Source organism: Gossypium arboreum, chromosome 6 (genome assembly GCF_025698485.1).
Source record: "Gossypium arboreum isolate Shixiya-1 chromosome 6, ASM2569848v2, whole genome shotgun sequence".
In the NCBI taxonomy this organism is placed as follows: domain Eukaryota; kingdom Viridiplantae; phylum Streptophyta; class Magnoliopsida; order Malvales; family Malvaceae; genus Gossypium; species Gossypium arboreum.
In genome coordinates this window covers 41,499,567-41,522,745 of record NC_069075.1, presented here as the reverse complement: position 1 = coordinate 41,522,745, position 23,179 = coordinate 41,499,567, and the positions used below count along the sequence as shown (strand labels likewise).

At 37.4% G+C, this 23,179-nt stretch overlaps 1 non-coding gene across 1 annotated transcript; it reads right to left on the bottom strand.

Annotated features, from left to right (window-relative positions):
* Positions 1 to 12,983: 12,983 nt before the first annotated feature.
* LOC128294982 (small nucleolar RNA R71) lies at positions 12,984 to 13,089 on the bottom strand. Its single transcript, XR_008285289.1, has one exon. It is a non-coding gene; the product is annotated as a small nucleolar RNA R71 (small nucleolar RNA).
* Between the last annotated feature and the right edge of the window lie 10,090 nt (positions 13,090 to 23,179).

The window sequence follows — 23,179 nt, the reverse complement described above, 5'->3', positions numbered from 1 at the left end:
TTGAATGCTTTAGGAGATTATTGCCATTTATCTTTGGAGTTTAATGTTTGGTCAATAAATAACAAGCAGTTGTGTTCGTGTTAACAACTTGACAAGGCTATTGAAGGAGGTGATGATACTTTTAACAACATTTTCAGTGAAACTAGTGTTGGAAAGCACATCCCTCGTGTTATGTTTGTTGAGCTTGAGCTCACTGTCATTGATAAAGTCAAGTCTAGCACTTCCCTCTAATGCTTCCACTCTAAGCAATTCATTGGCCAGGAGAGAGATAGAGAGGCCGAAAAGGAGAGGGAGAGAGGGGTTTGGTTCTGTTTGAGAGAGGGAAAGGCTAAGGTTTCGTTTTCTTATTTTTTTATAATTTAAATTTTTTTCAATTTTTCATCACGTGCAATTGGTTGACTGAGATAACAATTAAGGCTATAATGATTACAAAATTATATATTTTGAATATCTTATTAAGTGGGTGTCTATAAATATTAAGATAAGTTTTGATATACTTTAAATTCATATAGTCATTAGAAGTAGATTTCTACTTCATTTATACTTCTTATGCCTACAAATAGAGATTTTAAAGAAGCTTTGTAAATATTCCGATTGATCAATAAAATACGGTTTCTCTTTGCTTTCTCATGCTCTTCGTTCTTTTCTTTCTGTCCTTTTATTTTATAATACGTTATCAACACTATTCTCTTTTAATTGTTTTTCTCTATAAGCCACAAAAAATTTTCCCTTTCACCAAGCCTTACCCCTTTCAAGCAACAACCAATACAATAGTCGGTCACTCAAATTTTCTACTCAAGTTGTTGTCAATTGCCTTTTAGAGATACTATTATTTCAATATTCAATTGAGGCCTACTGATACGTAATATTCGTGATAGGTTTTAAAAATTAATCGTTCTTGAAACTAACTATTATCACGATGAAGGCAAGTGTACCTATCACACAGTAGTATAGCTTTAGCAAGACCAGATTGTCGAACCCAAAGGAACCAAGAGTACTAGTAATTGCTTTCTTTTTATTATCTAGCCTAAAAATTAAGGGATTTGTTTATCTAAACTAATTAACTAAATTAAGAGTGCACAGAGAGAAAATTGGGGAAAAGCTTTTGGGAAAACTTGATTGATTAAGACAATACCCAAAGAGAAATCCACCTAGACTTGACTTGTTATTTAACTCTGAATCAGACGATTTCTTCATTTGACTTGATCTGTAGAAATCCCTAAGTTATATTATTATCTCTCTCAAGACTAATAACGTCTAACCCTAGGTTGATTAATTGAAATCTCTTTCTAATTAACACCCTAGTGTTGCATTAACTCAATCTATAGACTCCCTTATTAGGTTTCACCCTAATCTGGCAAAAACTTGTCACCCTATCTCTAGGCGTGCAATCAACTCCACTTAATTACGAAAAATTTACTCTTAGACAGGGACTTTTTCTCCTCTGAATAAGCGCATTAACTTGAATCAATATCTTGGAATATTAAAACAAGAATTAAGAACACATAATTAAGAACAAGTCAAATATTTATCATACAATTCAGATAATAATAACAAGATCCGTCTTAGGTTTCATTCCCCTTAGGTATTTGGGGGATTAGTTTATAATTATGAAAGAAAACATCTCAAAAGAATAAAGATAACAAAACATAAAGAAAACCCAAAACTCCTGAAGGAAATTGTAAGGAGATCTTCAGTCTTTACGATGAATCTGGCTTCTGAGATGGATCAATAGGCTTTCCTTGAGTAATTCATTGCCTCCTACTCCGTGTCTCCTTTCTAAGTGCCTCCTCAGGTGTTTAAATAGGCTTTAAAATGCCTAAGAGCCCTCAAAAGTGGCCTTTTTCCAAATAGAACTATACTTGGGCTCGACAGGGACACGCCCGCGTGACACGCCTGTGTGCGATTGCTTCAGACCGTGGTCAAGGCAGTTAAATAGGCACGAGCATGTGGTCTACCCTTGTGAAGAAGTCCAGGCCGTGTTGATTTCCCATGTTGGTCCATTTTCTCTGTTTTTAGCCTGTTTCTCGTTCTTTTAGTCTCCTATGCTCACCTAAGTATAAAACATGAAATTAAAGGATTAGGAGCATCGAATTCACCAAATCTTAGGAGAAATCATCCATAAATGTGCTAATCATGGGATAAAAATATGTATAAATTACGGTTTATCAAATACCCCCACACTTAAGCATTTGCTTGTCCTTAAGCAAAATCCTCAACTCACAATCAAAATAAATTCTTCTCAACTTATAATCCCTATCAATAATATCTCAAGCTAATCCATAAGTGATCACACATTGAGAATTCAACTAGAAGAACATCAAAGTTTCAAACATTCCAAGTTGAGCATTTTCTCACGAAAACATAGGTGTCTCCCCTCATCTAAGTGATTACCTTTGATTTAAAATATTACAAAGTTTAACATCCTCACTAAAGATTCACTCAAATTACTCGAGGTGTTTAAGGACAGTAAATGAAGCACTCATTAGTCAATATGAAAAGTTATTACCATAGGCTTGTATGAAAATCAAATCTCCACCACTTTATATTGAGATGATACATCAATCAAAAGGTCTTTAGAGGGTTGTAACATGGCTTTGGTTAGGGGGTGTGTTCACAAGCTAAAAGAAAAGGTTAGAATCGAGATTGAATTGAAAAATTACCTAACTAGAAAAATAACTAATCATCAATTGAATACAAGTAAGCTTCTTCTCAGAATATGGAATTAAACACTTAAGCTCAAAAACAAAGAATTACTACTAATATATATGTATGTATTGTAATTTTTTTTAAGAACAAGTCAAATAACATAGGTTATCTATCAAAAAATAAGACATAGCTAAGCAATTTATTCAAATCAAATCTCGACAAAAATAGGAATCAAATTAATTTAGGGGATTTCAACAATAATGGGTTAAGGGTTAATGTTGAGGGTAAATCAGTGAATGGGTTGTTAGGCTCAAGGGGGTTCACTAAGGGTTAATTGTAAAGGTAGGCTTTTATGGAGTGAGTGGATTAAACCTAAGTGCCTTTATCATCTCGGTATATCAAATCAAATGGTGTGGTCTTGACATGCATAATCAAGCAAGTTCTAGAATAACATATCAAGATTGATGCACTCAAAGCAACAATAAAAGTGAGCATGAAAGGAATAATAGATGCTCTTTAAAGGTTCAAAATCTCACAAAAATTATGGCTTTTTGATGTTAAACCTGTGAATTTCAACTCAATATAATACCTAAACTTAGGGAAACATCCTAAAAATTTTTAAAACTCAAAAATCAACTTATCATGCTTGATTCTCTAATTCCTTAAAGTTTAAACCATCAATACATGAATACCTATGTTTTAATTCAAGACATATCAATAAAGATCATAAATTAATCAAAATTCATTCTAATACTGATATGAGAATATCACATGAGAATAAGACAAAATTTAGGGATTTTTCTGATAAAGATATAAACAACCCCCCACACTTAAGATGTACATTACCGTCAATGTACAATGATAGATATACTAAAAAGTATAGATATATAATCATAAGATAGGGAGAGTGTTACAGCCCAAAATTGACCCTAGTCGGAATGTGGTTTCGAGACCGCAAAACCGAGGCATAAAAATAATTTAATGCTCATTTTGATGCTTATGATATGTGTTAATTCGTGTGTGACATTTTTGATGTTTGATTTAGAGTTATAAATGTGAATTTCACTAGAAAGGACCTAGTAGAAAACTTTGAAAGTATGATGGGGAAATGTGTGATGACTAATTAAAGCATGCATGCAAAACAATGGCCTTGCTTGTCAAATATCCCTCTTTTATAGGAGGTGGCGGCCATGACAAGGAGTATGGGCTAAACATGTCATGAAACATGTTTTGTTGGTGCATTAGGGAGAAACAATAAACAAATAAGTATGGGTAATAAAGAAAGAAAAAAAAATGTGTGAGTGAACCCCCCCCATTGCCATGCATTGAAGAAAAGAAAAGAAAAAAAATTTGCTCATCCATTTCATTCTCTCTTGACCGAAAATACCAAAGAGGAAGGAAGGAATTTTTGCTTCATGTTTGGTTTGGAAGGGGATTAGGAAGAGATTTGGCTATACTTGCATCAAGATTAAGGTATGTTTGAGGTTGTGCCATGAGATTCATGCATGTTTTAGTTGCTAGCTTGATGTTCTTATTAGCCCATGGTTCAAATCTTTGTTATATCATGGGGATGGTATTTGGCCAAGGTGGATTTTGTGTTAATGCCATTGCATGTTAAATATGAAGCTTGCTAATGGTATATGTGATGGTGGATTGATGGCTCTTGGACTTTCTTTTTAGTATTTTTGAGTAAGACATTAAGTTCTTTGCTTAATCATGACCAAAATTATGGTGTTGTGATGTATTCGGTCATGGTATATCCATAAGTATGATTCATGCATGTTGCATGGTAGGTAAGATTTGAGCTTTGGATATGTGTTTATATTTGGATATAAACAACTTGAGATTCGCCCTTGCACCTACATGAATATATGTTTGCACATGATGTATTGGTATGACATATATACTATTTTAAGGTGTATATTTGCTTGTGATGTTGTTTGGTTATGAAGTAAACGAGAGATGTGTATTGAGCTACAATATGTAATGCGTTAGTTAGTAAAATGTATGCTGTTTTTTTGTGTAGTATTAAGTGTAAAATTGGCCTCAACATAGACATGCATATTCGCCAAATGAAGTAGATTGGTGTGCATGTATTCGGTTAGAGGCAACCATATTGAAGCCTTATCTTGGCTTAGATTATTAACTAAATGGGTAATAAGTGAGGATGGTTGCCGAATATACAAACATACATATGCATGTGTAATTGAATTATGAATGTTTAGCAAGATGGTTAAACTAGTTGATTTATTGATTAAGCTCAAGAAGTTAAAGAAGGAGAATCAAGCAAGGGAAAGACGAAGGTCATCGAGTAGCCGACTTGGACTATTTTACCCAACACAAGGTAAGTCACTAAGCATATATTTTGTATTGATTTGAATAGACATAATGTCTATATAATTATGCCGAAAGGAATGATGAATTTATATACATGTATGTATGTGGTGATGGAAGTATTGAATGAAAGGAAAAGAGGTGAGATGTATTGAGTTGTTGATTTCGGCACTAAGTGTGTGGGTATAAACATTTGTGATCATGAGAATGGCACTAAGTGTGCGGGTTTAAAACTTGTACAGCACTAAGTGTGCGAGTTTGATCATATAGCACTAAGTGTGCGAGTTGATTATATAGCACTAAGTGTGCGGACTCACTATATGCTTTTGAATCACTATTGACACTGAGTGTGCGACACTATTGAGTTGATCACGGACAGCGGATCGGGTAAGTACCTTGAGTTCATGGCTAATAGGCGCTATGTTTATATTTGGGGTTGAGCTTGGTAAGTTTGAACCTATGTGACAATGTAAATTGAAGTCACGTACATAAGAATTATCGTGGAATGAGTGAAAGGTCATGTAGATGTATGATTGTGACGAAAACAAAATGGTGTATAGAAATGCTTCAAATATCCTATTGATTAGTATATGGAATGTGAATGTGTAACTTGGTATGTGGTTGAATCGAATGGTCTAAGGAACTATGGTATAGTTCGGTTTGAATGGAGTAATTAGCCTCGTTCCATTTTGTTTCCTTTTGCGATAATGTTATTAATGGACTTACTGAGTTATATACTCATTCGGTGTTTGCTTGTCACCTATTTTAGGTTTCTTGGACTCGAATTTTTGCGTATTCGGGACCGTCATCGAAGTCATCACACCGACTAGCGACTTTTTGGTATCTTCTTCTTAGATGGTCTAAGAGAACATTTCGGCATGTATAGGCTATTATGTTTTGTTTGAACTTGGTATGTAAAATTTTGAATAGCCATGCGAAAGTGGCTTATAAATGTTTTGAGCATAATGTTATAATCATTTGGTATGTATATGCTCATTAAGAGGCACGGAAATGTTTGGCAATGACCAGCCATTAGAATGGGTCATCATGATTATATTTTGGACAATATATGAAAAAGGGGTGGTTGAATCATAGAAACTATGTGTTAGAGAAAGTCTACCCTAGAAATAGATGCTGGCAGCAACAATGATGTGGATGTGAAAAATCACTAAAAATAGTAGGAATAGAATTAAATAGTGAATAAATTATTTAAATGAACCTTGATGAATCTATATTCATATGGAAGAAACGAAACTGTCATATGAGTTGTATGTTAAGAGATATGTGGGTTTTCGTGAAACAGGGCCAGAACGGTTTCTGGATTCCCTATTCCGACTTTGAAAATTCATTATAAATTAAACCGAGACATTTAGAAATCATGCCATATATGTATAGATTCCTTTTTGAGTCTAGTTTCTATAGAAACAAACTGCATCAGTATTGAAGCCCTGCACAGGGAGTTATTCGAGTTGCAACGCACGAAGGTCAGTGTAGTCGACCCCTGTAACATGGGAGACTTTAACTAATAAACTGTACTAATTTGCTTTACCAAAAATTCTAGAAAAAAATATGTAGATGGACATATGAGTCTAGTTTCAGGGAAAAATTATGAAACTGATTTTCGAGTTGTAGAACTCAAGTTATGATTTTTGAAGCGACTAGTACACAGATTGGCAGCTTGTCTGGGAAATTATCAATAAGTGGTTTGAAGTTTGTTAACACCTCGTGTTCGACTCCGGCGACGGTCTCGGGTTAGGGGTGTTACAGAGAGAAGTGAAACTTCCTGAATGATGAATAGACTCCTTGAATTAGAGTTATGAAGAATAATCGGCTAAGGCAATGATGAGAGTGGAGGAGGATACTCCGGTGGTGGTAGAGGTTCATTAGTTCATAAGTCCTGCGCCAAAAGAATATTATATCTGGTAGTAGCTATGATCGTGGTCGAGTAGGACATGGCAGTCGTGGAGAACCTTTTCCAGTGGAGTTTTAAGTTCCTAAGTGATGATGAGCATTGGAGCTCTTTATAACTGTGATAAAATCAATAACTCTTTAGGAAATATAAGGAAGCATAATTACTCGTAATGAAATAGCCGAAATTATGAAGTGTTCAATAAAAATTATAACACCTAAAAATGAAATAGTATTAAAGGAAAATAAAATTAAAAGTACTTTAAGAAGATAAATAAAGGTAAAAGTGAAAATAAAAATAATAAATAAAAGGTTCTTAAACATCGTCATCGCAGGATGGTTCCCGAGGTGGTGGCGGTGATGAAATGTGAAGGTGCTGACAAATCTGATGTAGAGTAGCATCAATGTGATCAAAGCGCTGAAAACACTACTGCTCAAATAGAGTAAGGCACTCAGAGACATCAGAGTATGAAGCCACCGAATGAACTAGACGATGGATGGGTGGTGGTTAAGACGGTGGGTCCTCGTGCTGTGGAGGGACATCATCAGTAATATCCTCTGGGTCCTCCTCCTTGGCGGACTGGATGAGGCAGTACTAAGGAGGGTAGGTTCCACATCGTTTCTCGATCATCCTCATATGTAGCATACTCAAGATGCCCTGTGGGGACATCTAGCCAATGAGGGTGAGGGAGGATGATTGTGCTACTGTGTTGAGGAGCCCGAAGTACTGTGCCCGTCTAGTAACATAGGGGCCAATGGAGATGACTCCTCTCCTATGCCGCTCCGTCTGATGGCGAATGGCGAGAGCAATGAAATAGGCAAGGTCGAAGACTACCCATTCACCATGCTCCACAAGAAATAGGCATCGTGAGTGTTGACGATGCCAGTGCTCTCTCGCCATCCTTTCAGAGTGTAGGCCAAAATGGCGTGTAGGTACCGCAGGGATGGGGCGAGGGCTGATGCCTTAGAGCGGCTAGGGTCATAGGTGGTCGATTCAGGGACTAAAGCACTCCAGCACTTCAAAGGAGAATAGTGAATATGGCGATGGAGGGTGTCGAGTTCGTTGTCATCCATAAACTCCTCCGTGTACAGTCCCAGTGCGATTCCAAACTTAGGTACGCTCAACTGGATAACCAAACCACCGAGGCAGAACTGGACCGTTCCTGGATCATCAAACTTTATCATAACGGTTTGGAAGTGAAAGGTCAAACAGAGTTCCAGTGTGAGCTCGAGGTACGTCAGCTTGATGATCCCAAAGAAGAGTTCCCATGGATCAGTCGATAGAAGGGCTTTGACCACGCCAGCCAGTTGGACTTGTTCCAGTGCGGCCCAGTCAATGCAGCGGCCCACACCTAGAGGTCGGCCCCGTAGTATTTGAAAAAGTTCCTCCTGTTGTCCCAGTGGGAATTGGAGGAATAGGTGCCTGATTTTAGCAGTAGGACCCGACGATGATGCTGCTCCTTTCCTTCTCTTCAAGGCAAGGACGGTAGTTTTCTTACCATGATTTGACATGATGTCTGTAATGGCAAGGCGAAAGCATGGAAAAATATGCAATGCATGTTAGAACTAAATGAAGATACTTCATAGGAGTCATGTACTAAAAAAAATTATGCTGAAAGATAACCCAATCAGATATTTTAAGTCATTACTACGAATAGGAATACGAGAATAGTGCTTAGTGAATGATGCATATGGAAATGATAATATGTGAAATAGATTGAATTCCATGGCAACACAAGAATGAATGTACCATAATCCATTAACTAGATTAGCAAGAAATAAGGGGTATAAGCATTGCTATTATTAGAACTATGAAGATTAATAGTCAAAATAAAACAAGAAAAATCAAATTAGTAAACGAAATAGAGAGAAAAGAATGAACAAACGCAAGAGCTTGGTAGAGAGAAAAGCTTGGGTTGTCGATGGTGGTGTTGTGGTCGGCGCACGGGCGTTGCAGGAAGGCGTGGACAAGAGTTGTGGCAGCTAGGGTTATGGATTTTGTGGAAAGGAATGATGAATAGTAAGGGTTTATATAGATTTTGGGGCACACGGTCGTGGGGTACGCCCGTGTGCCCTTATTTAAGCCCGTGTTTATCGTGATTTTCAAATTTGGGCGCGTTTGAAATTTATCCCACGCTTGTGTCCTTTGGGCGTGTTGGTGCACCCTGCCGTGTCGCACGGTCGTGTCCTACTTCATTCGCTTCTCCCACGCTCGTGTGTATAGGCACACGCCCGTGTTGTTTTATTAGTCTTGAGCACAGGTAGTGGGCAAGGGCGTGCCGCACGCCCGTGCTAAATTCTCAGTTTCAACCATGGTTTCTAGACACGGGTGTGTCGCACGCCCGTGTTGTTTTGACAGATTCACCCACGGCCACGTCGCACAGTCGTGGCAACTTATCGCATCTTGTGTTGCGTAAAAATTTTGCCCTATTTTCACACGGCTGTATCACACGGCTGTGTCTCTGCCGTGGTGTGAGCACGGCCTAAGGCACGCCTGTGTGCCTGGCCGTGTGGATTAGAAAACCTGTGTTTCAAGGACTCAGTTAGTGATTAGATGTTAAAAACTAAAATTTTAAAGAAATCAATACTGTTAGTGCTCGTTTTGCCTCCCGAGAAGCGCTTATTTAGAGTCTAAGCTCGACTTACCTCCCTTTTGCATGGTCATGGTAGTGCGAGGAGTTTACACTCCTCGTTTTTGCTATCAATTTCATCAAAATAAGGTTTTAAATGAGTACTATTTACCTTAAAAGTGTCAAATTTGGGATGAATTACCTCGACTGTACCGTATGGAAAAATGCTGAGTGCCGTAAGAGGGATTGCTCCGTTAGGTTCAAAAGTGGTAATACGAGGGTCTGCTGCATCTAATAGTACTTTGTCTCCAACCTTAAGTTGATTTGGTGAAATATTGAGCTCGTCATGGCATGGTTTTGGTTTATTGTATGTCCTTGGTTTATGTGTTCGCCATTCATCTAGTTCCTTGATTTGCAGCCTTCATTCTTCATAGATGGGTTCTTTGTTGTTACTTGAACAATGCTCATGTGTGCTCTTCGAATGTGTTTCCTGTAAAGAAGGTTGCACCACATGGTCAGTATTAATAGGATTACGAGCTTGAAGCGTAACTGAGTCATCACCCACACGAAGTGTGAGTTCACCTATACCAACATCAACAACGGTTCTAGCAATTGCTAAAAAGGGTCATCCTAGAATTAGAGGTGCGTCACTACACTCTTCTATGTCTAGAACAACAAAATCAATTGGGAATATGAATACTCATCCTAGTTTGTTTGGGTTTCCCAAGACCTAGTTGTTTAAACATTTTGTAGGGCATGACATTAATACTAGCCCCTAAATCAGCCAAAGCATTTTTAACATTTAAGCTACCAATTAAACAAGGAATCGTAAAACTCCCTGGATCTTTCAATTTGTTGGCCAGCTTGTTCTGTAGAATGGCTGAGCAAACTACATTTAACTCTACATGCGATGTCTCATCAAACTTTCGTTTATTTTCTAAAAGCTTCTTTAAGAATTTGACTGCGTTTGGCATCTGCGAAAGAGCTTCAATAAACGGTAAGTTAATGTGTAATTTCTTTAATAGTTTAAGGAATTTACCAAATTGTTCATCTGTGTGGTCTTTCCTTGTCGTATTGGGGTATGACACTCGTGGTTTGTACTCTTTACTTACCAGTTTCTGCTCACTGTGGTCTACCTCGCCTTTACCTTTACTTACCACAATTCCTTGCCTCGGTTCTTGTTCAAGTTCAACTAACCCTTCCTCTTCTTGGATGGTAATTGCGTTGATTTGTTCCCTTTTGTTAGATTCAGTGTTACTCGGTAGGCTACCTTATAGTCGTTCAGAAATCAATTTGGCGAGTTGGCCTATCTAAGTTTCGAGCCCTTTGATCGAAGCCTGTTGATTCTCAAGTGCTGTCTCGGAATTCTAAAAACTAGTTTTTGACACCGAGATGAATTTTGTTAGCATCTCCTCAAGGTTCGGCTTTTTCTTTTGTTGGTAAGGTGGTTGTTGGAAGCCTGGAGGTGGTGGTGGTCTCTGATTCCCTTGGCCTCCCCATGAGAAATTTGGGTGGTTCCTCCATCCTGCATTATAAGTGTTGCTATAGGGATTATTTTGAGGTTGAAGATTATTACCCATATAATTATTTTAAGGTTGAAGATTATTACCCATATAATTTAATTGCTCGTTTTCCATTTTGTGGCCATAAGGTGGGTATTCTAAATTGCTCGTTCCTCCTTCACTTGCATTGTATTGCATTACTGGGTGTGTAACACCCCTCGCCTGTATCTAACGTCGGGACAGGGTTCGAGGTGTTACCTGACTTAAACTTAACCAACTATATAAAACGGGGTCGTAAAATTTTGATCAATTTAAAAATTTTCATTTCACATACATTTTGTCAATTAAACGGGCTCATGAGGCCCAAAACATGCATTAAAGGCGGTTCGGAGTGAACCAAGAACTTAAGAAAACTTGAAAAATTTCATCCTTTAAGGCTCCACCCGCCCGTGTGGGTATAGACCGTGTATTCACCATCAAGACTGAAGATCTCTCCTCAATTTCCCCTTCAGGAGTTTTGGGTTTTGTTAATGTTTTGTATTCTTTATTATTCTGAGATGTTTTCTTATTTAGTTATGAACTAAAACCCCTAAATACCTAAGGGGAATGAAACCTAAGATGAATCTTGTTATTATTTTCTGAATTGTATGATAAATATTTAACTTGTTCTTAATTCTTGTTTTGATATCCCAGGACACTGATTCAAGATAAGCTCTTATTCAGAGGAGGAATAGACCCTGTCTAAGAGTACATTTGTCATAATTAAGCGGAGTTGATTGTACACCTAGACATAGGCTGACAAGATTTTGCTGGATTTGGGTGAAACTTAATAAGGGGATCCATAGATCGAGTTAATACAACCCTAGGGTGTTAATTAGAGAAATGTCTCAATTATTCAATCTAGGGATTAGACGTTATTAGTCTTGAATAGGGATAATAACATTACTTAGGGATCTCTACGGAACAAGTTAAATGAATAAATCATCCGATTCAGAGCCAGAATAACAAGTACAGTCTAGGTGGATTTTTCCTTAGGTATTGTCTTAATTCAATCGATTTTCCCAAAAGTAATTCCCTAATTCCATTATCTGTGAATTCTTAGTTTAGATAATTAGTTAGTTAAAACAAAAACCTCTTTATTCTTAGGCTAGATAATAAAAAGACAGTCACTACTAGTACTTTTAGTTCCCTTGGGTTCGAAAATCCGGTCTTGCTAAAACTATACTACTGTTCGATAGGTACACTTGCCTACATCGTGATAATAGTTAGTTTCAAGAACGATAAATTATAAATATTTAAAACCTATCATGAAATCACGCGATCAAGTTTTTGGTGCTGTTGCCGGGGAACTAAGATATTAGGAACACTCAATTTTTATTACTTTAGCCATTTATTTTTCTTGCAATTTAATTTAATTTAATTACTTATTTTTTCCTTCTCTTGGCAGGTTTTTATAGTTTATGACTAGAAGAAACCCGTCAAGACCACTACTTTTTGACAAAAAAATCGATCACACAGTTCGCAGAAACCAAAAAGAAATAAGGACACAGAGAACGAGCAAGAGAACAATACTTAAACCCCAACTACAGAGATGGCTGAAAACCAAGACAATCAGCTACCTCCTGCAATTCAGTTAATCAAAATCCTGCTCCACGCACTATGTATGATTATGCTAAACCTTCTTTAATAGGAACTGACTCGAGCATAGTTAGACCTGCTGTAGCTGCAAATACTTTTGAACTAAAACCTAACACTATTCAAATGATACAGCAATTTGTTCAGTTTGATGGTTTGCAGGATGAGGATCCCAACGCTCATTTAGCCAACTTCTTAGAACTATGAGATACATTTAAAATTAATGGTGTTTCTGATGATGGCATTCATCTTCGGTTATTCCCTTTTTCGTTAAGGAACAAAGCTAAACAGTGGTTGAACTCATTACCACGAGGGTCAATCACTACTTGGGAACAAATGACCGAAAAATTTTTATTAAAATATTTCCCGCCGGCTAAAACGGCCAAATTATATAATGATATCTCTTCATTTGTACAGATGGACTTAGAAACTCTTTACGATGCATGGGAGAGATACAAGGACTTACTGAGAAGGTGCCCTCACCATGGGTTACCGCTTTGGCTTCAGGTTCAAACGTTCCATAATGGCCTGAATCCTTCGACTCGGCAAATGGTTGACGTAGCTGCTAGTGGAACCATCAATAATAAAACACCTAAAGATGCTTATGAGTTTATAGAGGATATATCACTCAATAACTACCAGTGGCAAGTTATGAGGACAAAGCCAACGAAAACAGTCGGTGTTTATAACGTCTATTCGGTCACCATGCTCTCTAATCAGGTAGAACTCTTGAATAAGAAAATTGATGGTTTTCTTAGTTTTTCACAGGTTCACCCAAGAATTAGTGCGAAGCAAGTGGAGGTGGAACAAGCCATTCGAAATACCAACCTTATGGCCACAACATCGATAACGAGCAATTAAATTACATGGGTAATAATCCTCGACCTCAAAACAATCCATATAGTAACACTTACAATACAGGTTGGACGAACCACCCTAATTTCTCATGGGATAGTCAAGGAAATCAAAGACCACAACCACCTCCAAGTTACCAACAACCACCCTACCAACAGGAAAAGAAACCGAGCCTTAAAGAGATGCTCACAAAGTTTATTGCGGTGTCAGAAACCCGTTTCCAAAACACCGAGATAGCACTTAAAAATCAACAAGCATCGATCCAAGGGCTCAAAACTCAGATAGGCCAACTTTCCAAACTAATCTCCAAATGACCACAAGGGAGCTTGTCAAGTAATACTGAACCTAACCCAATGGAACAGCTCAACGCGATTAATGTTCAAGAAGAAGAAGGATTTGTTAAGCCTGAGCCAGAACCGAGGCAAGAAACTGTGGTAAGCAAAGGTCAAGGTGAGGTAGATCACAATAAAAATAAATCTGTGAATGTCAAATATAAACCTCGTGTGCCATACCCCAACGCGACAAGGAGAGACCGCTCAGATGAACAATTTGGTAAATTCTTTAAACTCTTAAAAAATTTACATATTAACTTACCGTTTATTGAAACTCTATCACAGATGCCAAACGCAATGAAATTTTTAAAGCAGCTTTTAGCAAATAAACGGAGAAATTTTTAAAAGAGCTTTTAGCAAATAAGCGGAAGAGGGATGAGGCATCACATGTGGATAATGCATTTGCTCAGCTATTCTCCAGAATAAACTACCAAACAAACTTAAAGATCCAGGGAGTTTTACTATTCCTTACTTAATTGATAGTTTAGATGTTAATAATGCATTAGCTGTTTTGGGGGCTAGTATTAATGTCATGCCTTACAAAATGTTCAAACAATTAGGTCTCGGGAAACCCAAACAGACTAAGATGAGCATTCAATTAGCAGATAAAATTATAAGATTTCTTAGGGGTATTATTAAAGATGTGCTAGTTAAAATCGATAAATTTATATTTCCCGTTGACTTCATTGTTCTAGACATAGAGGAGGATAGCAACACTCTTTTAATTCTAAGAAGGCCCTTTTTAGCAACTGCTAAAACGATTATTGATGTTGGCACAGGTGAACTCACACTCCATGTGGGAGACGAAACAATCACTCTTCAAGCTCGCAATTCTGGCAACACATCGGAAATTGAAGGTGATCGTTTAACCCATTCTACTAAAACTGACAATATGGTACAACCTACTTTGTAGGAAATGAGTCTAAAGGAAGCACATGAGTCATTCTCAAGCAATAGTAGAGGACCTATTCATGAAGAACGAAGGCTACAAATTGAGCTTGATGAATGGCGAACGCATAAACCGAGAACACACGATAAACCAAAACTACGCCAAGACGAGCTTAATACCTTTCCAAATCAACTTAAGGTTGGAGATAGAGTCCTATTAGATGCCGCAGATCCCCATATTTTCACTACCACACCGAATGATGAAATCCCTCTTACGGTACTCAGCATTTTCCCATTCGGTACAGTCGAGGTGAGTCATCCCAAGTTCGGTACTTTTAAGGTAAACAACACCCGTTTAAAACCTTATTTTGATGAGATTGATAGCAGGAATGAGGAGTATATACTCCTCAAACCACTATGATCATTCAATGGAGAGGTAAGTCAAGCTTAGACTATAAATAAGCGCTTCTCGGGAGGCAACCCGAGCACTAACTGTATTAACTTCTTTAAAATTTAGTCTTCAACATCTAACTTACTAATGGAGCACTTGAATACAGGTTTTCCACAGGGACACGGCCAAGAGCACGGGCGTGCTTAGGGCCGTGTGAAAACAGGACAACAATTTTTCCCAAACATGGGCTACGATAAAATGTTACGACCGTGCGACATGGCCGTGGTTGAACCTGCCAAAACAACACGGGGGTAAGACACTCCCGTGTGGAAGAACCGTAGGTGAACCTGTTAAAATAGCACGGGTGTGCGACACGCCTGTGTCTAGCACCCGTGGTCGAACCTGTTAGATTGACACGGGCGTGGGTCTTAATACAAGGGCGTGGGAGAAGCGAACAACGTGCGACATGGCCGTGAAACACGGTCGTGTACACCCACACGCCCAAGGAAAACGGGCGTGTACTAAATGTCAGACGCGCCCAAATTCAAAATTCGCGAATCACAAGGGCTAAAATTGGGGAACACGGGTGTGTTACCTAGCCGTGTGCCCTAAAATCTATAAATACCCTGCGCTATTCATTGTCTTCTCCACTCAAAAACCCTAACCCTAGCCGCTGTAATTCCACACGACCTCCTTGCCACGTCCGTGTGCCGCCTCCAACTCCATTTTTGATGCCCATTCTCCTCTTTCTAGCGTTTTTCACTCCTTTCTTGTTTATTCTTACTAATTTCTAGGGCTATTCATCATAATAATATGAAATTTTTCATGTTCCTTTCTTATTTTTATCATACAAATGTCATATCTAGAATAGTTATTATCTTTCTCATGTTAAAATTCTTACTCATTATATGATTTCTCTACTTTATTTGATTAGTTAGAAGTAAATATTCATGATTAGAACAATATATATATACTCATGCCTTTAGTTTTAATATTTTTCATCCGTCACACATGTTGTATTCCATGAAATTCGTTGTCATTTTTATGCCATACAATTGATTGCTTTGATTAACTTGTTAGTCTTAGTAGTTGCTGAAATTATGATTGTTATTTACAAATTATCTTCATTTTACTTTGATCATTCCTCAAAATGAATTAATGGTTTTTGATCGTAGGTACCATGTCGTCTTCACGAGGAAAGAAAACTACTGTACCTGCTTCGAAGAAGAGGAAGGGAGCGTCATCTTCTGCAGGTCCAACCACGGAAATTCGTCACCCTCTCCTACAGTTCCCCCAAGGGCCCCAAGAAGAGTTTTTCTAAATACTTCGGGCCCGACCTTTAATTGCGGGCCTCTGCATCGACTGGGCTACCGTAGAACAAGTTCAGTTGGCTGATGCGATTCGGGCCCTCCTAACCACCGACCCTTGGAAGCTGTTCTTTGGGATCATCAAACCAACATACCTCGAGCTCACGATGAAACTATGCTCAACATTCCATCTTCAGACCGTAATGACGAATTACGATGATCCAGGCATGGTCCAGTTTCGCCTAGGCAGGTTAGTCTGCCAACTAAGCATCCCAAAGTTTGGTGCTGCACTGGGCTTATATACGGAGGAGTTCAAGGAGGAGAATGAACTACATGCTCTCACTTGCCACATACATTTCTCTCCTTCGAAGTGCTAGCACACTTTGGCTTCTAGCCCAGCCTCCTACAATCCTAGCCGCTCCAAGGCATCATTTCTCCCACCATCCCTGAGGTACCTACACGCCATTTTGGCTCACACGATTACAGGGAGGCGAGAGAGCACTGGTGTCATCAACACTCACGACGCCTACTTCTTATAGTGTATGTCGTACAGGCACGTCATCGACCTTGCCTATTTCATCGCCCTCGCAATTCAGCACCAGATGGAGCGGCATAGGAAGGGGGTCATCTCCATTGGCCCTATGTTACTCGATTGGCTCGACACTTCGTCTCTTCAGCACCGCGGCCCAAGAATCATCCCTTACCCTCATCAGCCAGATGTCTCCACAAGGCATCTCGAGCATGCTTAGCATGAGGATGATCGAGAGGCGCCGAGGAACCTACCCTCCCCAATATCGTCTCACCCAATCTACCGAGGAGGAGGCCTATGAGGACATTCCCGATGATGTCCCTCCACAGCACGAGGACCCACCAACTCGGCCACCACCACCCTCTCGTCCAGTTCATGCAGCGGCTTCATATGCTGACATCTCTGAGCGCCTCACTAGATTCAAGCAGCAGTGTTTTCAATGATTTGACAACATTGATGCTACTCTACAGTAGATTTGTCAGCACCTCCACATCTCATTGCCAGACCCACCTCGCGAACCATCCAGCGATGAAGATGTTTAAAAACATTTATTTATTATTTTATGTTTTTAATTTTTATTAAAACTACTTTTTATTTTTATTAGATTTTAGAATTTTATTTTTAATTATCAATTTCGATTATTTCTTTATGAGTAATTATTCTTCCTAATATCCCCTAAAAAGTTCCTGATTTTATCACAGTTATATAGAGCTCTTAAGCTCATCATCGCATAGGAACTAACTACTCCACCGGGAAAGGTTCTTCACGACTGCCATGTCCTGATCAACCACGACCATAGCTACCACTAGATATAATATTCTTTTGGCACAGGACTTATGGACTAATGAACCTCTACGACCGCCGGAGTATCCTCCTCCACTCTCGAACCGATTACTCTCCAAAACTCCAGTTCGAGGAATTCATCATACAGGAAATTTCACTTCTCTCCCTATCTTATTTTTATGCTCTAATATCTATCTTTGTACATTGAGGGCAATGTACATCTTAAGTGTGGGGGGTATTTATTTCATTATCAGAAAAATCCCTAAATGACTACCTTATTCTCTTGAAAAGCTCTCATATCATATTTAGGATAAATTTTGATTGATTTATGATTTTTGTTGATATATCTTGAATTAAAACATAGGCATCTATGCATTGATTGTTTAAACCTCAAGACATTAGAGAAACAAGCATGATAAGTTCATTTTTAAGAATTTAAAATCTTAGGTTGTTTCCCCAAAGTTTAGGTATTACTTTGAGTTGGAATTCACAATTTTTTAACATCAAAAAGCGATGATTTTTGTGAGATTTTTGAGCCTTTTGAGCATCTATTAATTCTTTCATGCTCACTTTTATTATTACTTTGAGTGCTTCAGTGTTGAACTGTTATTCTAGAACTTGCTTGATTATGCATGTCGAGACCACACCATTTGATTTGATATGTCAAAATGATTAAGGCACTTAGGATTAACCCACTCATGCCATGAAAAGCCTACCTCCACGGTTAACCTCTAGTAAACCCCCTTGAGCCTAACAACCTATTTCTTGTATTACCCTTAATATTAACCCTTAACCCATTATTGTTGAAATCCCCTAAATTTATTTGATCCCCATTTTTTGTCGAGATTGGAATTGAAATAGTTGCTTAGCTAAGTTTTATTCTACTTTGTATTTAACTTGTTCTTAAAAAAAATGTATACATCCTAGTAGTAGTAATCTTCTGAGCTAAAGAAGTTAAATTCCATATTTTGAGAAAAGCTCTGTTGTACGCAATTGATGACTAGCTATTTTTCTAGTTAAGTAATTTTTCAACTCAATCTCGATTTTAACCCTTTCTTTCAGCTTGTGACCACACCCCCTAACCAAGCCTCGTTACAACCCTCTAAAAACCTTTTGATTGATGTATCATCTTAAATTATAGTGGTGGAGATTTGATTTTCATGCAAGCCTATGGTAGTGACTTTTCATTATTGACTATTGAGTGCTTCATTTATTATCCTTAAACACCTCAAGTGATTTGAGTGAATCTTTAGTGAGGATATGAAACTCTGTGATATTCTGAATCAAAGGTAATTACTTAGATGAGGGGAGACACCTATGTTTGCATGATTAAATACTCAACCTGGAATGTTTGAAACTTTTATGTTCTTTTAGTTGAATTCTCAATGTATGATTACCTATAGATTATTTTGAGATATTATCGATAGAAATTATAAGCTGAGAAGAATTTATTTTGATTATGAGTTGAGAATTTTGCTTGAGGACAAGCAAATGCTTAAGTGTGGGGGTATTTGATAAATCGTAATTTATACATATTTTTACCCCATGTTTAACGTATTTTATGGATGATTTCCTATTAGAATTGGTGAATTCGATGCTCCTAATGCTTTAATTTTATGTTTTATACTTAGGAGAGCATAAGAGAGTGAAAGGAACGAGAAACGGGCCAAAACCGGAGAAAATGGGCCAAAGTATGAAATCAACACGACCTGGACCTCCTCACATGAGTAGACCATATGGTCGTGTCAATTTGGCAGGCTTGAGCACAGCCTAAAGTAATCGCACATGGGTGTGTCCCTGTCGAGCCCAAGTTGAGTCCAATTCAGAAAAGGCTAATTTTGAGGGCTTTTAAGCATTCCAAAGCCTATAAATACACCCTAGAGGAGGAAGGAAAAGGAGGCATAGAATAGGGAGTAATGAATTACTCTAAGGAAGCCGATTGATCCATCTCAGAAGCTAGATTCACCATCAAGACTGAAGATCTCTCCTCAATTTCCCCTTCAGGAGTTTTGGGTTTTCTTTATGTTTTGTATTCTTTATTATTACGAGATGTTTTCTTATTTAGTTATGAACTAAAACCCTAAATACCTAAGGGAATGAAACCTAAGGCGAATCTTGTTATTATTTTCTAAATTGTATGATAAATATTTAACTTGTTGTTAATTATATGTTCTTAATTCTTGTTTTGATATCCGGATCTTGATTCAAGATAAGCTCTTATTAGAGGAGGAAGAGACCACATCTAAGAGTACATTTGTCATAATTAAGCGGAGTTGATTGCGGCGCCTAGACATAGGGTGACAAGATTTTGCGGATTAGGGTGAAACCTAATAAGGGGATCCATAGAGAGTTAATGCAACCCTAGGGTTTTAATTAGAAAGGTCTCAATTATTCCATTATTAGTCTTGAATAGGGATAATAACATAACTTAGGGATCTCTACGAAACAAGTTGAATGAATAAATAGTCGATTGAACCCGAATAACAAGTAAAGTCTAGGTGGATTTTTCCTTAGGTATTGTCTTAAGTCAATCGATTTTCCCCAAAAGCAATTCCCCAATTCTTTTCTTTGTGAGTTCTTATTTTAGATAATTAGTTAATTAAAACGAAAACCTCTTTATTCTTAGGCTAGATAATAAAAAGACAGTCATTACTAGTACTTTTAGTTCCCTTGGGTTCGACAATCCGGTCTTGCTAAAACTATACGACTGTTCGATAGGTACACTTGCCTACATCGCGATAATAGTTAGTTTCAAGAACGATTGATCGCGATATTTCGTGATAGGTTTTAAATATTTATAATTACTCGTTCTTGAACTAACTATTATTGCGATGTAGGCAAGTGTACCTATTTAACAAAGTAGTATAGTTTTAGTAAAACCGGATTGTCGAACCCAAAGGAACTAAAAGTACTAGTAATGACTGTCTTTTTATTATCTAGCCTAAGAATAAATATGTTTTGTTTTAATTAACTAATTATCTAAAATAAGAACTCACAAATAAAAGAATTGGGGAATTGCTTTTGGGGAAAATCGATTGACTTAAGATAATACCTAAGGAAAAATCCACCTAGACTTTACTTGTTATTCTGGCTCCGAATCGGACTATTTATTCATTCAACTTGTTCCGTAGAGATCCCTAAGTTATGTTATTATCCCTATTCAAGACTAATAATGTCTAATCCCTAGATTGAATAACTGAGACTTTTCTCTAATTAACACTCTAGGGTTGGATTAACTCAATCTATGGATTCCCTTATTAGGTTTCACTCTAATCCGGCAAAATCTTGTCACCCTATGTCTAGGCGCCGCAATCAACTCGCTCGCTTAATTATGACAAATGTACTCTTATGTGGTCTATTCCTCCTCCGAATAAGAGCTTATCTTGAATCAAGATCCCGGGATATCAAAACAAGAATTAAGAACTCATAATTAAGAACAAGTTAAATATTTATCATACGATTCGTAAAATAATAACAAGATTCGCCTTAGGTTTCATTCCCTTAGGTATTTAGGGTTTTAGTTCATAACTAAATAAGAAAACATCTCGTAAGAATAAAGAATACAAAACATAAAGAAAATCCAAAACTCCTGAAGGGAAATTGAGGAGAGATGTTCAGTCTTGATGATGAATCCCACTTCTGAGATGGATCAATCGGCTTTCTTGGAGTAATTCCTTACTCCCTATTCTCCGTGTCCTCTTCTTCCTTCTCTAGGGTGTATTTATATGCTTGGGAATGCCTAAAAGCCCTCAAAATTAGCTTTTTCTGAATTGGACTCAACTTGGGCTTGGCAGGGACACGCCCGTGGCACACGCCCGTGTTCGATTACTTTAGGCCGTGTTCGAGCTTGCCAAATTGACACGGCCATGTGGTCTGCCCTTGTGAGGAGGTCCAGGCCGTGTTGATTTCGTACTTTGACCCATTTTCTCCGTTTTTGGCCCATTTCTCGTTCCTTTCGCTCTCATATGCTCTCTTAAGTATAAAACATGAAATTAAAGTATTAGGAGCATCGGATTCACCAATTCTAATGGGAAATCATCAATAAAATGTATTAAACATGGGGTAAAAATATGTATATTTAACAGTTTATCAAATACCCCCACATTAATCCATAAGTAATCATACATTGACAATATCTATCGATAATAAATTCTCAACTTATAATCAAAATAAATTCTTCTCAACTTATAATTTCTATCGATAATATCTCACATTAATTCATAAGTAATCATACATTGAGAATTCAACTAAAAGAACATAAAAGTTCCAAACATTCCAAGTTGAGCATTTTATTCATGCAAACATAAGTGTCTCCCCTTATCTAAGTAACTACCTTTGATTCAGAATATCACAGAGTTTTACACCCTCACTAAAGATTCACTCAAATCACTCGAGGCGTTTAAGGACAATAAATGAAGCACTCAATAGTCAATAATAAAAAGTCATTACCATAGGCTTGCATGAAAATCAAATCTCCACCACTATAATTTAAGATGATACATCAATCAAAAGGTCTTTAGAGGGTTGTAATGAGGCTTGGTTAGGGGGCGTGGCCACAAGCTAAAAGAAAGGGTTAGAATCGAGGTTGAATTGAAAAATTGCCTAACCAAAAAAAGAGTTAATCTTCACTTGCGTACAACAGAGCTTCTTCTCAGAATATGAAATTACTAATAAATATTCATAGTTTTTTTTTAAGAACAAGTTAAATAACATAACTATTAAGAACAAAACATAGCTAATCAATCCATTCAACTCAAATCTCGACAAAAATAGGGATTAATTTAGGGGATTTCAACAATAATAGGTTAAGGGTTAATATTAAGGGTAATACAAAGAATGGTTTGTTAGGCTCAAGAGGGTTTACTAGGGGTTAATCGTGGAGGTAGGCTTTTCATTGCATGAGTGGGTTAATCGTAAGTGCCTTAATCATTTTGACATATCAAATCAAATGGTGTGGTCTCGACATGCATAATCAAGCAAGTTCTAGAATAACAATTCAATACTGACACACTCAAAGCAATAATAAAAGTTAGTATGAAAGAATTAATAGATGCTAAAAAGGCTCAAAAATCTCACAAAAATTATGGCTTTTTGATGTTAAAAACTTGTGAATTCCAATTCAAAGTAATACCTAAACTTTGGGGAAATAGCCTAAGATTTTGAATTCTTAAAAATCAACTCATCATGCTTGATTCTCTAATGTCTTAAAGTTTAAAAAATCAATGCATAATTGCCTATGTTTTAATTCAAGATATATCAATCGAAATCATAAATTAATTAAAATTTATCCTAAATATGATATGAAAGCTTTTCAAGAGAACAAGGCAATCATTCAGGGATTTTTCTGATAATGAAATAAATACCTCCCACACTTAAGAAGTATATTGCCCTCAATGTACAAAGATAGATATTAAAGTATAAAAAGAAGATAGGGGGAGAAGTGAAACTTCCTGTATTAAGAATGGATGATATTCTTGGATTGGCGAGATCGAGTAT